Genomic DNA, 18,023 nt, shown 5'->3' on the forward strand with positions numbered 1-18,023 from the left:
AAAAATATATTTTATATTAAAAATAAAACTCCAATTATACTGATTATTATAATATATATAGTATAATTCCTTTCATAAATATAATCTTTAAAAATAATAAGAAGGCTTATTCCTATTAAATACAATTTCAAGTGTCATAATATAAAAATATACTTTTGTTGGCTTTCTATTTTTCTGAAAAGCACAATAGAAATTATCTCATGTTTTGGGATACATTTTAAAGAATTAGTTCAATAAGCTGGTTTTTAGTCCTGGAGATTTAGAAATCCTTTGGGTCTTTATTCAAGGTCAAATAAATTGATAGTCACTATTACTTCAAATATGATAGAATGAATAAAAGTGCACATTGTAAACATCTTGAAAATGTGTTATATACAATTAGATAATTTTTTGGAGACGACTAACCTTTTAAGTACTTTCTGGCTTTCTAGCAACTCTATTAACCTGTAGGTGAAACACATTAAAGGCATTCAATTTGAAGCCTGGAATTTAGCTGACCTAGGCTTGATTCTTGCCCCTACCACTTACTACTTTAGTATTTCCTAGTGGATTCTTTCATTTCTCTGAATCTGTTTCTTCAGGTATAACAGTGAATAACACCCGTCTAGAATCAGCAATGAAGATGGAATGATATTACATTGCCTAGCACATTGCTAGTGCAGAATGAATGTTAGTTTCATTCTCAGCTGTCCTTGAGTGCTAGCAACCTTCATTTGACTCCTTGGAGAGAGACGTTTGTTCTTTCACCTAAACACAGCATGTTTCTTCACCCTTTATAGCTATTTCCTTTAAAAGTACTCCACCAATGCGCTTATTAAACTACGTAATATTAACTCTAATGGAGTCAGTAATAACCAGTGAGCTATTTTAACGAAGAGTATTAGCAGATTTAAACTGATGAGATGTTATTTAAGTGCACTTAGGTATTACTCATCTATTTTTCACTGACAGACGATTCCTATCTTCTACTTTCTATACAGAAAATTGCATTTAATTACAGTATTGTTTAGGTGGGTTAGTCTGTAACTTGAAGTGAAAGATATTGACAGGATAAAATGAAAGCTTTGAAATAGGGCAAAATTGGGAAAACGAGGTCAGGCCAGAAACAGAATTACCGTAATTCATGGTGAGAGGATTGATTACAATGCATTTGCCTTCAAGATTTAGATACTCTGCAGAATGGAGGTAAAGCCCAGTTTTCAAGAAATTACCAATGGCGAAAAAAGCGGGGTGCGGTGTTAAGCCATCTGAGTAATCAGAACCTTTAGAATTGCTTAAAATAACCTTCACCGAAGAGAGCATTTTCTTTTTACTTTCCCTGCCTCCCGCAATTAATGCCATTTAACGCAGTTTTTTAAAAGGGAAAATGCCATACTGCAATTCTCAATAGGTTACTGACATGCACCATGACATTTAAACTTTTTTTTTTTTTAATGTGCAAATCTCTCAAATGTCATTCCACCTCGAACCCTTTCCAAAACCTTAAAAAACCCACTTTCAAGCCAAACTTGCTGCGCGTTCGTGAATTACAAAGGTCAGGACCTCAAGGAAGGACCTACTTAGTACACTAACTCCACCAACTCCTGAAAACAAGCAATCTCGGTGCTAAGACCGAGAAGTAACTAGCTATTTGTTTATAATTAATTTCTTCCTAATTTAAAATCAATTGATTTCCAAGAAGGATTCAAAACAGTTTTCAACGTTTTCCATCACGCATTTGCCAATTTCTACAACTCATTACACCAACCCTCTTTCCCCTCCGCCCACATGCTCCCCGAACCATCCAAGGCCCCTGAAGCGGTGCGGTCGCGTGTCGCCCTGCACAGCCCACGGAAGCCCGGCGTGCCCCGCAGAGCTTGGGCGGGAACCACTTCCCCACTCCGGGCTGCCGCTACAACTGAAGCGGTCAACCAATGGCTGCCTTCTCCCGTACTCATCGTCCCGCCTTCCAGTTCCACTGACCCCAATAGGAATGGTCGTCTCGTGCCGGAGGCCAATGGGAGATTGGGGGCGGGAATCATTGGCCGCAGTCTTGCCGCAGTGCAGTATGGTCCTCCGTCTCCGTTACCCTGGTGCCGAAGTAGGCGCGTCGCCGCCGCCAGGGAACTACGGTCCCCGCCCCTAACCTGGCCCTGTGTTCAAACTTCCCGCACCCCGGCAACCTTGGCTCCCGCCCCTCAATCTTCGCAGCAACCCGGCACCCACTCTTGGGCGGCTAGACGGAGAGTTTGTTCCGCGGAGAGAAGCAAGGCAAGGAGGCGGGACGCCGCGTCGAATCTGAGGAGGCGCCGGGGCGGGTTGGGGGTGGGCTTTTGGCGTGGGCGTGGAGACTGGGGAGTTCGGGGTGCGAAGTGAGATTGGGACTGCAGCGTGGGGGGCCGGCTATTCGTGGATGGAGGTACGAGAGTGGAGCTGTTAAAGCGGGGAGGATGAGCGGATTAAGGATAGGGAGGGTTTGGGGACGCGGGGAGAGTCCTAAGCAAATAAGTGAGGAACACGGCAGCCGAGAAAGGACGAGGAGGAGGCGAGGTTGGTTACAGGTGGGGGATTGGGAAGTTAGGAGGAGACGAAGTTATAGAAGGTTTGATTGTTGGAATCGAGAAAAGGAGGAAGGGAGCTCGTTGCAGGAGGATCTAGAGATAGGGTTAGGAATTATTAGGAAACCCTAGAGGCCTGTGGAGACTGAAGATGGCAAAGGAGGGACAGCCGAGAAGGGGAAGGAGACTGTGAAACTTTCGGCATCTCTGGGATAACTGGAGATTAAAGACAGTTGGGTTAAAGCGGAAAGGCCCATTTATCCTGGCTGTGAAATTTTTACATGTCCACCCAGGCTGGGATGAGGGGAAAGATGTTTGGCAAAAAATGCGCCAGGTGAGTCCGAGTGCTCTGGTTGGTGTTCTGCGTGGGCAGGACCAAAAGGATACAGTGTTTCGCGGTGGTGAAGACCCTGGGCCAGGTTCACCTGAGTTTAAACCCCCTCTCATTCACTTTGTGACCTTGGACAAATTACTAATATCAATTAGTAACAAATTGTTGGCTAGTAACAAAGGGCATATATATTTTTTTCCATTTGGGAATGGGAATAGTATAGACACTCTTGTGAGGATTAATTTCTTGTGGTGTTCCTACCTATAATGAGATAACTGAAGAAAAAATTGGATGGTTCTCTTCAAGTGGATTTGTTCTTGAAATTTTGTTTGTGTGAGCAGTTCGATGGGCTGCAATTCCTGGAGATTTTCTTAATCCTTTTGCTTGTTGGATCCTCCTCTGAAAGTCTGAAGAACGTTTTGGCTCCTCTCCATAGGAAAGTACACTTGGGCACAAACATTTTTATGCTGGTTCTTTACCATCATCTTGGATTAAAAATATCTTTGAGATTAAAAGTCACCATTTAAATGATTTTTATGTATTTATCTTTTTTGGCAGGAGGGGTCTACATGCAGTTTTGAAAAAAGGGTACAGTTCTGGACATTATTTATTATGTTATTTTAATTCATATGTTTTCAAGTTATAGTTCCACATTTGAATTTTATATTACAAATATATACAAATAGAGAATCATTTTAAATATCAAAAAGTAGTTGGTGATTTTTGGAAAAGATTTTTCTTTTTTTTGTCAGCATCACATCTTTCCTATTAAGCATTCATGGAATAGCAGACACAGAAGTCCATTAGAAGATGCTACTTTTGGGATGCCTGGGTGGCTCAGTTGGTTAAGCTTCTGATTTCAGCTCATGTCATGATCTCCAGGTGGGGAGATCAAGCCCTGTATCACGCTCTGGCCTGGGCATGGAGCCTGCTTGATTCTGTCTCTCCCTCTGTCCATCTTCCCCCCACCCCCAAAGAAGATTCTGCTCTTTCACCTGGTTCTTCTTCTGCCTGTTATTACTGATCTTCTTTGCTTCTTTGTGGATGCTCCTCCTTCTCTGCTCACCAGTATTGTGTTTCCTCATAATTTAGTCTTCTGCCTTCTCTTCACTCTGTTCTTTTTTTTGGCTGAGTTCATCTTCAGGCTTCTGGTCATCTTGGCTTCCACCATCTATATTTTATTAATGCACAATCAGTTTTTGTCTCTGTCTTGGAACTCTTGAATTAGTTCTAAATTTATATAGCTAATTTTTCATGTTTCCACATAGATTTCTTACAGGCATCCTAAACTCGATGTATCTAATATGAAACCATCACCTTTCTCCACCAGACCTGTCCTATTAAATGGTACCATATTTACCCAATTTTTTAAGACCAAAACTTTGAAATTCATTTTCTGAATTTGGAAGAATTTTGAATTCTCTGTTCTCATAGTCCACATATAACCTGTCATCAAGTTCAGTTTGTTTTATTTGATAAACATTTCTTAATTCTGTACTCTACATCTCTAGTTACCCTCTGTTAGTTCAAAGCTCTGTCACTTGTCACCTGATTTCAAGACCAGCTGTTTTTCTGCCTTTAGCCTTATTGGGCCTCCAGTTCTTGGGCTGGAGAAGGATCTTTGTAAATGTGGATCTGATCATTTTAATCCTACTGAAGATCCTTTTTTTCTAACCAACTTCTTTGTATGATATAAAGATCCTTCTTGTAACAGTCTCTTCCACTTGATCCAGTCTCCTTTATTACTTTAATCACGGCCCTCCAGCCAGTGCAGTCATTCTAAACCAGCATTGTCTAAAAGAAATATAATGCGAATCATGTACATAATTTAAAACATTTTTTCAGTAGTCACAGGAAAATACAAACAGGTGAAATTAATTTTAATAGTATATCTTATTTAAACCAGTACATCCAAAATAATCTTTTAACGTGATGAATATTTATTTTTTTATTATTTTTTAAAGATTGTATTTATTCACTTGACAGAGATCACAAGTAGGCAGAGAGGCAGGCAGAGAGAGAGGGGGAAGCAGGCTCCCCACCGAGCAGAGAGCCCAATGCGGGGCTCAATCCCACGACCCCGAGATCATGACCCAAGCTGAAGGCAGAGGCCCAGCCTACTGAGCCACCCAGGCACCCCTAACGTGATGAATATTTAAAAATATATTCAAGTAGATACTTTATGTTTTTTTTTATGTATTGAGTTTTCAAAATCCCATGTGTATTTTACACTTAACAGCATATCTCATTTCTCACTAGGTACATTTCATGTTTTCAGTAGCCACTGTTTGAATAGCACAATCGCATACTTTTTGCAGTTTGATTATATGCCTCACCTATCTCATGCCTTTTACTTTTGCACATGCTGCTTTCTTTTCCTGAAATAGACTCTTCTGTCATGAACTGTGTTCTTTTAGTAACCTCATCTTCCATTATCCACCCCCTGCAACAAAAAAAAAAAAAAACAGCCCCCAAACACCCATACTTGTGTTTAGCCTCAGGTAATACCTAAAGACTTAATTTAGGCATTATTTCATCTGGAATTCTTTCTGATTTCCCTCTGTCCTCTCAATCTTAGTTTTAAGTGTACTTAGCCTACTTTACTTCTTTTGTCATTAGTACTCATACTCTTGCATTATCTTTTTCTTCCTGCGTTGGAGTTTGTGAATGGTAAGGTGTCAGTTGTATCTTATTTTTTGTATCTCCATTTATAGTTTAGTGCCTGACATAGTAGGTGTTCAGTAAAGGCCTTATACATGTATGAATGAATATTCTGTGATGTGTTCATTTGACTGACTACACTTTGGGAATGCATATTGTAGTTAAGATGCTTTAATTTGAACCACTGTTTCAAAATGCCGTTTAAATGAAGCTGATTATGCCTTAAATTTTAAGTCTAGCATATGCTGTGCTCTGCCCTAGAGTCCAGAAAACTATATTTAAAATCTAAACATAGTTTGATTTTTAAAGCAGGAGTAGGTGTTGTGTAAATAAAGGTAGAGTAAAAAAATGCTTAGGAATATAGTGGAACATGTCAGTAGAAGGGTAGAAAAATGACTTGGCTTTATCTGTTTCTAATAATTTTTTCTCCTTTGTAAGAGAGAATTAGTTGCAGTTTTATGCAACAAGATTGTTTTTAATTTTGTCTCATCTTCAGTTATTTATATTCCTTTTTGAGGAGAGAAATCTTCTTATTTATACCTTTCTCTCTTAGTTTATTTTTATTTTACTTATCTAGTTGCTTGTTTTGAGTTCTTTTGCTGGAAGCAGAGGTGGCCAGGCACCTCTGTTTTATACAAAGAAGCTGAACACAAGATATGAACAGTTCTTTGATTTTATATAGTTTTTTTCCTTAAAACTAAGAACCTTTATTCAAGTTTTATAAATCAGATAATTATTATGCTATTCCATATATAGTAAGCTTTTTAGCTTAGATCTAGTTTTGATTCATTTGAAACAATATAAAAGGGACATTCTGGTACTGAAGTGGCTTATGGTCATCTTTTTTCTGACCTGTTACATGCGAACTATTCTGTTTAGGACTTTTTAGAAGTTTATTTTTGGATGAAAAATGACATGTTAGATTTGCTAGTTTTCTAGCATTGCCATGGTAGCACTCCTGGCTATTTTTAGAAAATAAACAATTCTTAGGAATTGAAATTGGGCAAGACTTGTAGTTTTTCTTTTTTGCTTTTATGTAGTTACCCTCTTACAGATAGGGGTGATAGATGAACCAACTGTTAGTTGATTTACTCCCCATCACAAAGAATTAGCTTAAATTAGCTGGAAAACTGTACATGGAATATAAATCTTCAGTGTTCTGTTAATCTAGGTAACTTTTTTCATTTAAGAGAAAATAATATTTATTCATTTAGTAATATTGTGACCATATTAGTCAAATGGAAAATATTATTCTAAGTACAGGTGAAATTTATTTTGTCTAAAGCCATATTAGTTCATCTCAGTTATTTAAAATTAACTGAGTTAGAATATTCCAACTTTACTGTGGTAATGGGTCTGAGCAGACCTTTTTGATTTGCTAACTTTTCTCCCTTCTAAGGAATTTTAGAGATTTAAGTAAGACTTACTTAAAAGTTATTTAAAAGAGGGAAAATTTAACACTTCGTTTGAAACAGGAAGACAAACTTTATAGAATGAAATTATTAATGTTCTATTTGGAATAGCTTTATAGAATAATCATTCAGTCCATAAAAAATTAGTGAGTGGTGTTGTTACCATGGTGAACTAGGCAGACAAGATTTCTGGTCTTACAGGTTTTCTATTTAGTAGGAAGAGAAAGATGAATGTAAGATTATTTCTAATAGTAACAAGGTCTATGAAGAAAATAAAACAGTAATTAAGATAGAGTGACTGGGCTTACTTTGATAGAAATGTTAGGAGAGCCATCTTTGAGAAGTTGACATTTCTGCTGAGAGCAGGAGGAAGAGAAGGAGCAAAGTTCTAAGAAGGACCTCTTAGGGTTAAAGGGTGAAGCAAGTCCAAAGTCTGTGAGTTGGCAAAAGGTTGGCATGTTGGAGGCAACAAAGAAGGCCACTTTAGCTGAAAAAATATATAAGTGGCATGAGATAAGGATGGAGAAGTAGGCTGAGGGATTAGATCTTGTATGAGTTTGCAGGTCTGGTTGTGGAATCTGATGGCTGTAAAAAGCCATTGAAGAGTATTAAGCAGGAGGGCAATGCTATCTGCTTCTGTGTCATAGCTTACTCTGTGGAAGCAAGGATAAAAGCAGGTATCACTAGGAGACAATTGCAGAAGTTCAAGTGAAAAAAGATGGTGGCTTGGTCTAGGGCAGTAGCAGTGGGAATGATAAAAAATAATGTGGAATGTATTTTGGGAGATAAAACCATTTGGTTTCACAGATGGCTTGGATGTGGGATGTGAGGTTAAGAAGGAATCCAGGATGATCCTTAGATTTGCGACAGGAGTTAATAGAAGTGCCATTTAATGAAATTAGAAAAATAGGGAAGAGTGGGGATAGAAAGAGGACAAATTATGATTTTGGCTTTGGACATACAAGTTTGAAATGATTTTTGGATACCCAGATAGAGTTGTCACATATGAAGGTGGATATGTGAATCTGGAAGTCAGAGTAAATGAAGCCTAGATGAGACCATCTAAGGAGAGAGTGTAGATGAAGAAAAGAGAGCCAATATGTGGTGCCTTGGGAAGAGGAGGCAGATTCAACAAAGTAGAGATAACATTCTAGATTCTAGATTACTCTTCAAAAGAGATTTATTGGAAAATTAGAATAGAGCAACTGGGTCATAGATGTATTAGGACATGGAGTCAAGCAACAACTTTATTAGAGCCTCTTTGTTGGTAGGAATGATCCTGTGCAGAGTACAGTAGCAGGGGCACAGTCCTGAGATGGAGAGAAGATATGGGAAGGGAGACAGGTGAAAGATGAAAGGTTTAGCTCTGAAAAGGAACAGAAATGCTTCTTCAGTTTTAGTGGCAGGAAGGCAACAATATTGATAGATGCAAATGGAGATGATTTCAAAGATGAGGTAGTTTTCATCTGATTGTTGATACTGAAATACCTAATGGGATACTCAACCAAGAGAAAACTTGTACAGGGATACCTTGTATAATTGGACTTTGATTTATTGTGCTTTGCAGAAATTGCATTTTTTTTTTTTTTTAACAATTTGAGTGGTGGCAGTCCTGCATTGAGCAAGTCTGTTGGCGCCATTTTCGTCCAATAGCATTTGTTCACTTTCTGTGTCACATTTTCTAAATTCTCATAATATTTCAGACTTTTTTGATATAGTATTTCTTATGGTAATCTCTGATTAGTTGGTTATCTTTGATGTTACTGTTGTAATTGTTTTGGGGTGCCATGAACTGCATCCATATAAGACAGTGGACTTAATTGATAAATGTGTGCATTCTGACTCCTCCACCAACCAGCCGTTCTCCCTCTCTCTCCTTGTCCTTGGGCCTTTCTATTCCCTAAGAAACAGGATGGATATTAGGCCAATTAATAACCCTGTGATGGCCTGTAAGTGTTCAAGTGAAAGTCAGACATTTCTCACTTTAAATCAAAAGCTAGAAATGATGTAAGCTTAATAAGGAAGGCATGAAAAGCCAAAAAAAGCCAAGAAAAGCCAAAAGTAGACCTGTGCATCAAACAGCCAAGTTGCAAGTTCAAAGAAAAGTTCTTTAAGGAAATTAAAAGTGCTACTGAAGTGAACACATACAGTAAGATAAGAAAATGAAAATAGCCTTATTGCTGATGTGGATAAAGTTTTGGTGGTCTGGGTAGAAGATCAAACCAGCCCCAACAGTCTCGTAAGCCAAAGCCTATTCTGGAGTACAGCCCAAGCTCCCTTCAGTTGTATGAAGGCTGAGAGAAGTGAGGAAGCTGCAAAAGAAAACTTGCAGCCTTGGAAGCTGCAAGAACTTGGTTTATGAGGTTTAAGGACAGAAACCATCCCAGTAACGTCAAAGTACAAAGTGAAGCAGTAAGTGCTGTTGTAGAAGCTACATCAAGTTATCCAGAAGATCTATCTCAGATAATAAAGATGGTTCCTTCTCCAAACAACAGATTTTCAATGTAGACACAGCAGCCTTCTAGGAAGGCTTCTATGGAAGCCTTCTATGGAAGAAGATGTCATCTAGGACTTTGATAGCTACAAAGGAGAAGTCAGTGCTTGTCATCAAAGCTTCAAAGGACAGACTGACTCTCGTGTGGGCTAATGTAGCTGGTGACTTTAAGTTGAACTGGTGTTCATTTACCATTTCAAAAATTCTAGAGCTATTTGAAGCATTATGCTGAATCTATTTTGCCTGTACTCTACAAATACAACAACAAAGCCTGGATGACAGCACATGTGTTTACAACATGGTTTACTGAATTTAAATTTTAAGCCCACTGTTGAGGCCTAATGCTCAGGAAGGAGAAAAAAAATTCCTTTCAAAATATTACTGCTCATTGACAGTGCAACAGATCACCCAAAAGCTGATGGAGATATACAGTGAGATTTATGTTGTTGTCATGCCTGCTTACACAGCATCTATTCTGCAGCTTGTAGATCAAGGAATGATTTTGACTTTCAAGTTCTCTTATTTAAGAAATATGTAGCTGCCATAGGTAATGATTCCTCTGATGGATCTGGGCAAAGTAAATTGAAAACCTTCTGGAAAAGATTCACCATTCTAGATGCCATTAAGAACATTTGTGATTTGTGGGAAGAGGTGAATATATTCATATTAATGGCAGTTTAGAAAAAGTTGATTCCAACATTCATGGGATGACTTTGAGGGTTTCAAGACTTCAGTGGGAGAGGTAACCATAAATGTGGTGGCAATAGCAAGAGAACTAGAAGTAAAGCCTGAAGATATGACTGCATTACCGTAATCTCATGATCAAACTTGAACAGAAGAGTTGTTGTTTCTTATGGATGCACAAGGAAAGTGGTTTCTTGGGATGGATTCTCCTGGTAAAGATGCTGTGAAGATTGTTGAAGTGACAAGAAAGGATTTAGAATATTATAGAAACTTAGTTGACAAAGCAGTGGCAGGATTTTAGAGGACTGACCCCAATTCTGAAAGTTCTTCTGTGAGTAAGTGCTTTCAAACAGCTTTGCATGCTACAGAAAAATTGTTCGTGGAAGGAAGAGTCCATCAATGAGACAAACTTTATTGTCTTATTTTAAGAAATAACCACAGCCACCCAGCTTTCAGCAATCATCACCCTGATCAGTCAGCAGCCATCAACACTGTGGCAAGGCTCCACCAGCAAAAAGATTACAACTCACTGAGAGCTCAGATGATGATTAACATTTCTTAATTCTTAGCAATGAAGCATTTTTAAATTAAGGTATGTACATTTTTTTAAAACAATGCTCTTGCACAGTTAGTAGACTATCATATGGTATGGTTCAAATATTCATATGCATTGGGAAACCAAAAAATTCATTTGACTATTTTTATTGTAGTCTGCTTTATTGCAATATTAGCTTTATTTTGGTGGTCTGGAACTAAACCTGCAATATCTCTGAGGTGTGCCTGGATCCATTTCAAGGCTTATTAACTTAATTCTGTCACCTTAGGTAAATTGTACTCTTGTGTAAGTCAGTTTGTTTTTCTGAGTATTAGTTTCCTTATTCTATTCAGAGAAAAAAGTGATTCCTCAGGGTTCCTTCCATTGCAAAGTTGGTATGTTAAGCTACAGTACTTATTTTTATTTGCGCATACACACACACACACACACACACACACATTTTTTAATTGAGGTTCAAATGACACACGTTACATTAGTTTTAAGCATATAGCATAGGGATTTAACTCTATAGGTTATGCTATGCTTATTGTAAGTGAGGCTACTGTTACTACCAATGCACCAGTTTACATTCCTGCCACCAGTGTGTGGTGGTGTGTGCCTCACCAGTGTGAGGCATTCCTCCACATCCTCTTCAGCATTTGTAATTTATTCTTTTTTTTTTTTTAAGATTTTATTTATTTATTTGATAGAGATCACAAGTAGTCAGAGAGGCAGGCAGAGAGGGGAAGGGAAGCAGGCTCCCCGCCGAGCAGAGAGCCAGATGCAGGACTCAATCCTAGGACCCCGGAATCACGACCTGAGCTGAATGCGGAGGCTTTAACCCACTGAGCCACCCAGGTGCCCCAATTTATTCTTTTTTTTGATACTAACTGTTCTGAATGGTGTGAGTTGATATCTTATCGTGGTTTTGATTTGCATTTCCCTGATGATTAGTGATGTTGTGCATCTTTTCTTTTGTCAGTTGGCTATCTGTATGTCGTCTTTGGAAAAACGTCTATTAAGGTTTTCTGCTTACTTTTTAATTGGATTGGTTGTTTGTTTTTTTTGTTTTTTTTTTTTTTTTGGTGTTGAGTTGGATAAGTTCTTTATATATTTTGGATAGTAACCCTTTAACAAATGTACTAGGTTGCCTTTTTGTTTATGGTTTCTTTTGCTGGGCAAAAATTTTAATTTTGGTGTAATCCCAATAGTTTAGTTTTGCTTTTTTGTTTTCCTAGCCGAGGAGAAATAATCTTAAAAACGTTCCTAAGGTCTATATCAAAGAGATTACTGCCTATATTCTTTTAGGAGTTTTATGGTTTCAGGTCTCACATTTAGGTCTTTAATTATTGTGAGTTTATTTTTTTGTTTAGTTTAAGAAAGTGGTATAGTTTCATTCTTTTGCATGTTGCTGTTCAGTTTTCCCAGCACCATTTAATGAGAAGGATATCTTTCCCATTATATATTCTTATCTTCTTTGTCATAGATTAGTTGACCACGCAAGGGTGGGTTTATTTCTGGGCTCTCTGTACTGTTCCATTGATTTATGTATCTATTTTTGTACCAGTACTCTCTGGGATTGTGATACGCCCATCTTTTTTCTTCTTGAAATTGCTTTGGCTGTTCTTTTTACTTGTATCTTCTGTCTTTGTACTTCTATACAAATTTTAGGATTACTTGTACTAGTTATGTAAGAAATATTACTGGTATTTTGATAGGGTTTGCATTGAATCTGTAGATTGCTCTGAGTAGTATGGACATTTAAACAATATTGGGGCACTACCCCAACTGGGTAGCTCAGTGGATTAAGCCTCTGCTTTCGGCTCAGGTCATGATCCCTGGGTCCTGGGATTGAGCCCCACATTGGGCTCTCTGCTCACCAGGGAGCTTGCTTCCCCCTCTCTGTCTGCCTGCCTCTCTGCCTACTTGTGATTTCTCTCTTTCTCTATCAAATAAATAAATAAAATCTTAAAAAAAAAACCCAATGTTATTCTAACCCATGAGCATGGTATAGCTTTCCATTTGTTTGTGTCATCTTCAGTTTTTTTCCTCAGAGTTTTAATAGTTTTGAGAGTAGAGTTCTTTCACGTTCTTGGTTAAATTTATTCCTAAGCATTTTGTTATTTGTGGAACAATTGTAAATGGAATTTAAAAAAATTTCTCTTTCTGCTGTGCTGTTATTAATGTATAGAAATGCAACAGATTTCTGTGTATTAATTTTGTATCCTGCACCTTTATTGAATTAATGTATTCTAATAGTGTTTTGGTGGAGTCTCTAGGGTTTTCTATATATAGTATCATTATCTACAGTTATTGACTGTTTTCCTTTTTCCTTTACCAGTTTGGATGCCTTTTCTTTAATGTTTTTGTCTGATTGAGGTGGCTAGGACGTCCAGTGTCATTTTGAGTAAGAATGGCAAGAGTGGACATCCTTGTCATGTTCCTGATCTTGGAGGAAAAATTTTCAATTTTTCATCATTGAATATACTGTTAGCTGTGGGTTTGACATATATTGCCTTAATTATGTTGTAGTATGTTTTCTGTCAGCCCACTTTGTTGACAGTTTTGCTCAGTAGATGGATTGAATGGATTTTGAATTTTGTCACATGTTTTTTCTGCATCTAATGAGATGATCATATGATTTTTATCCCTCTGTTATGTGGTGTGTCATGTTGATGGTTTTTAGTTGATGAACTGTTCTGGTGTTCCTGCAGTAAATCCCACTTAATGGTACTGAATTATTCTTTTAGTGTATTATTGAATGTAGTTTGCTAATATTTTGTTGACATTTTGCATCTATGTTCATTAGGTATATCGGCTTATAGTTTTCTTTTTTGGTATTATCTTTGCTTTTAGTATCAACATAATGCTGACCTTGTAGAATGTATCTGGAAGCTTTCCCTCCTCTTCTATTTTTGAAATAGTTTGAAGAAAACAACTATTCTTTACTTTTGTTTTGTTTTTATTTAAATTCCAGTTAGTTAACATACAGTGTAATATTAGTTTAGTTGTACAGTATAGTGATTCAGCACTTCCATACAACACCTAGTGCTTAATCACAACAGGTACACTTCTTAGTCCCCATCACCTGTTTAACCCATTCCCCCACCCACCTCTCCTCTGGTAACCATTAGTTTGTTCTCTATAGTTAAGAGTTTATTTCTTGGCTTGCCTCTCTTTTTTTCCCCCTAAGCTCTTTTGTTTTGTTTCTGAAATTCCACATTTGAGTGAAATCATATGATATTTGTCTTTATCTGACTTATTTTGTTTAGTATAATACTCTCTTGTTCCAGTCACACCATGGCAAACGCCAAGACTTCTCTTTTATAGCTGAGTAATATTACATTATACCCCCCCCCCCCCAACACATCTTTTCCCGTTCATCAGTCAGTGAATATTTGGGCTGTTTCCATAGTTTGGCTATAGTAGATAATGCAGCTATAAATAATCAGGGTAAAAAATAATTAGTTTTTTTTTTTTTTTTGTATTTTTTGGTAAATACCCTAGTAGTACAATGGCTGGATCATAAGGTAGATTTTTTTGTTTTTCATTTTTTGTTTTGAGAGAGAGTGGGGAGAGGGAAGAGCGAAGGGAGAGGGGGAGAGAGAATTTTAAGCAGGCTCCAGTGTCTTAACACAGAGCCCAACGTAGGGCTCAGCCTCATGACCCTGAGATCATGACCTGTGCCAAAATCAAGAGTTAGACACTTAACTGACTAAGTCATCCAGGTGCCCCAGGTAGTTCTATTTTTAACTTTTTGAGGAATGTCCATAGTGTTTTCCACAGTGGCCGTACAAGTTTGCAGTCCCACTAGTAGAGCAAGAGTGTTCCCTTTTTTCTACAACCTCACCAACACCTGTTGTTTCTTGTGCTTTTGATTTTAGCCATTCTGACAGGTGTGAGGTGACATCTCATTGTAGTTTTGATTTATATTTTTCCTAATGATCAGTGATACAGCATTTTTTCATGTTTCTGTTGGCCATCTATATGTCTTTGGAAAAATGTCGAGAATAGGTTTTCTTTAAATGTTTGGTAGAATTCACCTGTGAATTTATCTGATCCCAGATTTTTGTTCTTGGGAGTTTTGTGAGTACCAATTCAATTTCTTACTAATAATCAGGTGTTTAGGGTACTGTCTGTAGATGAGACATCACAGCACATTTCTGAAAGAGGAAAAGAGTAATGATAGATGAAACACATTGAAACAGAGAAAGCTGTGTCTGAAAACATTCAGGAGGAAACTACAGCAAAGAAAGATTCAGTTATATCTAAAAGAATCTCAGAACATCTTAGAATTTGAAAAGTCAGGGAGAAAGGATAATTGAAAATGGGAAGGAAGAATAGTTGAAAAACTGTGTAATAGTTATGCTTCCTTTCCTACCCAGTCCCATATACAGTGACTCAATGTAATAGTCCCTGCCTTTCACCATTCCCTTTCTTTGCCGTCAAAAAATACAGAAGCAATTTCTTAAGAAAATCAAAATAAAGACAACCCTAAAAGAGAAATAGAGTTGCCATGGTGGATATTTGTATCTGAAGATTATCCCTTGTAATTCTAGCTTTTTAGGATCCCCCTGGAAAATGGCTGATTCTCTGCTATTCATCCTAAAGCAAAGTGTGCATGTCAGGAAGCCTTATTTATAAATACCTGTTTTCCATTTATTCTTTTTCTTTCTTTTTCCTTTTTAAAATATCAATGGACAACCAAAAATTACCTTCAAAGAAATAAAACCATATATAAATAAGAAAAACTATCACCGTGTGAGACGGAGGTCCTAGATCAGGAGATAGTGTTCTCAGAGGAATGAAAATATATTCCATCAGTAAATCAGGAACAGGATAGTTATTTAAAAAACCAGAACGAGAAAGAATTCTTGGGAATTAAGGTGTTTGCAAAAAGTAAATAAAAACACAACAATCCTGGATAGTTAAAAGATAAGTTGAGTGAAAATAGAAATACCGAGAGAACAGTTTGTTATTTAGCCAGTAGAAATCTCAAAAAGAATAAATAGGAAATCCAGTTATCAGAAAAATAACATAAACATTTCTAGTGCTTAAAGGTACTTGTTTCAATATTAAAAGGAAGAGGGAGGTAAAGGGGCAACACAATCAGTGAAAAAAGACTCGGACCTATGCATGTTGTGGGATTGCAGTATAAGAGGAGGGAAAAGCCTAAAAACTCCTAGGAAGGAAAAGAAAAGATAATCTATAAGGGAATGAGAATCAGATGAGCATAACTAGAGTGTAAACTCCTTAATGGCAGGGATTTTTGAGGTTGTTGTTTTCATTACGGCTGCATTGTGAGAGCTTAGAAGAAGTACATGTTGGATAAAAGAGAGAGTATAACATCTTCCAAGAACCTCTGAGGGTTTAGAAGGCAGTGGAGTAGTGTCTTTAAAGTTCTGAGAGAAAATAACTTAGATGGCAGAACTTACAAAAACTACCAGATTGGAGGGCAAAATAAAGACCTTCTCAGGCATATAAAGACTCAGAACATTTTTCTCAACCTATTTACCCCTTTTTTTTGGTAATTTAATTTTATTTTTTTAGTGTTCCAAGATTCTTTGTTTATACACCACACCCAGTGCTCCATGCAATACTTGTCCTCCTTAATATCCACCACCAGGCTCACCATCCCGCCATCCCCTCCTCTCCAAAACCCTCAGTTTGTTTCTGAGTCCACAGTCTCGCATGTCAGCCTACTTACCCTTTCTGTAGAAGTTACTTGAGAATATAGACTAGAAAAGTGATGATCAAAACTAATAAAGATGATGTCATGAGCTGTTAGAAATGGTGGATTATCCCAGAAGTACTACAAAAATGATTCCAGAATGACAGTGGTACCACAGGGCTACAGAATAATTGATTTAAATTAGAATTGGAAATAATTGATCTCCAAGAAAAATGTTTTTAAGAGGAGGAAAGAAGTGGAATTCAGGCTACAGATAGAATGACTACCAAGCTAGGTAAATATTAGTGATATAGGAAGGTTGTTTTTTCTTTTCAATAAGAAAAAAGGACTATTAGGAATCTGAAGGGAAAAAACTTCCAAACAAGTCATTACATGTTGCAGCCGTTTAAAAATGAGTCACAAGTTAAATCCTCATCTTACGTACTCTTAAGTTGCTAATTTAAGAAATAGCATAAGCATAAAAGTATAAGCCACTAAAATAGCTATCCCAGGGAGAGGGACCTGAATAATGGGGCAGTGGATGGTTCCTTTTTTTTTTTTTTTTAAATAAACTGTATGCATATATTTGAGGCATGGATGGGGAATGGTGAATGCTGGTGCATAGAAGATGAATGGCAGGTAATGTTTTGTGAGGTATATCTTTTGCAGTGAAAGGTTAGGTGGCACCACTGATTAAGATGGGACAGGTCATAGGGAGCTCCTTCTGCTATAGGCATATAAACAAATAATCCTCATTTATACCATATGATCAGCTTCTAATTATATTGTAATTAAAACTGAGTCTTTGACAAGGAATATCAATTTACTGAGCATCTTGTATGTTTGAATTGTAAATGTAATTGATTTTTACTGAGTGCTTATGGTGTCATAGTTCTTGAATTAACCTAGTTAACTGTCCCAGCAGTTCTCCAAGGGAATTACTATTACTATTCCCTTTAAAAATGAGATCATTGAGATTCAGAGAGCCAAACACCATTATGTATAGCTTTTAAAACTTAAGTTAATAAAATTCAACAAAATTAAAAATTAGTCACATTTGCCACATTTCAGGTGCTCAGGTGCTCATATGTGGCCAATTTCCATGCCAGATAGCATAGATTATAAAACATTTCCTTTTTTTTTTTTTTTTTTTGCCATGATGCAGTCGAAGTTTATGTAAATAAGGACACTATGTGAAGGAAAATACAGAAACCTTGAAATCAGTGCTTATTCTTTACTTGGGGACAGAGTTTCAGAACACTGGGCTGTAGATCTCGTCATAAGCTGCTTTCATAAAAGTTCTCCTTTGAGTGCAGCAGGCGCTGACGCCCCATGACAAAACATTTCCATTCTTGCTGAAAGTTTTATTGGGCAGCCTTGCCCTACAGAACCCCTCTCCCCTTTTTTTACATTAAGTATTTAGTTTATCCTTTTACTTTTTAAAAACATGAAACATTGTGTATACAAGTTTGTAATTTTTTTTTTGATAAATGGTAATATACTATACATGCTTTGTCCATATTTTTCCCGTAATATTTTGTGGAGATCGCTCCAGACTGCAGAAAGTAAACAGAGGTAGTGCTCATTCCTTTAGTAGCTTCATATTAGTACCACTGCCTTGTCTGCATATCTTTTTACATATAATACTAGAACCACTATACTTGAAATATTAATTTTGTCAATGGGACTTTTTCCCCT

General features: G+C 37.2%; 1 protein-coding gene across 1 annotated transcript in view; it reads left to right on the forward strand.

The window, feature by feature from the left end:
* Positions 1-2,303: 2,303 nt before the first annotated feature.
* The window catches only part of LCA5 (lebercilin LCA5), a 59,348-nt gene continuing 43,628 nt past the window's right edge, over positions 2,304-18,023 (forward strand). Inside the window, exon 1 of the mRNA XM_059177230.1 lies at positions 2,304-2,398. The gene's annotated coding sequence lies outside the window, so the exon portion shown is untranslated. The remainder of the gene's footprint in view (positions 2,399-18,023) is intronic.

This window comes from Mustela lutreola, chromosome 6 (assembly GCF_030435805.1).
Source record: "Mustela lutreola isolate mMusLut2 chromosome 6, mMusLut2.pri, whole genome shotgun sequence".
NCBI classification, from domain to species: Eukaryota; Metazoa; Chordata; class Mammalia; order Carnivora; family Mustelidae; genus Mustela; species Mustela lutreola.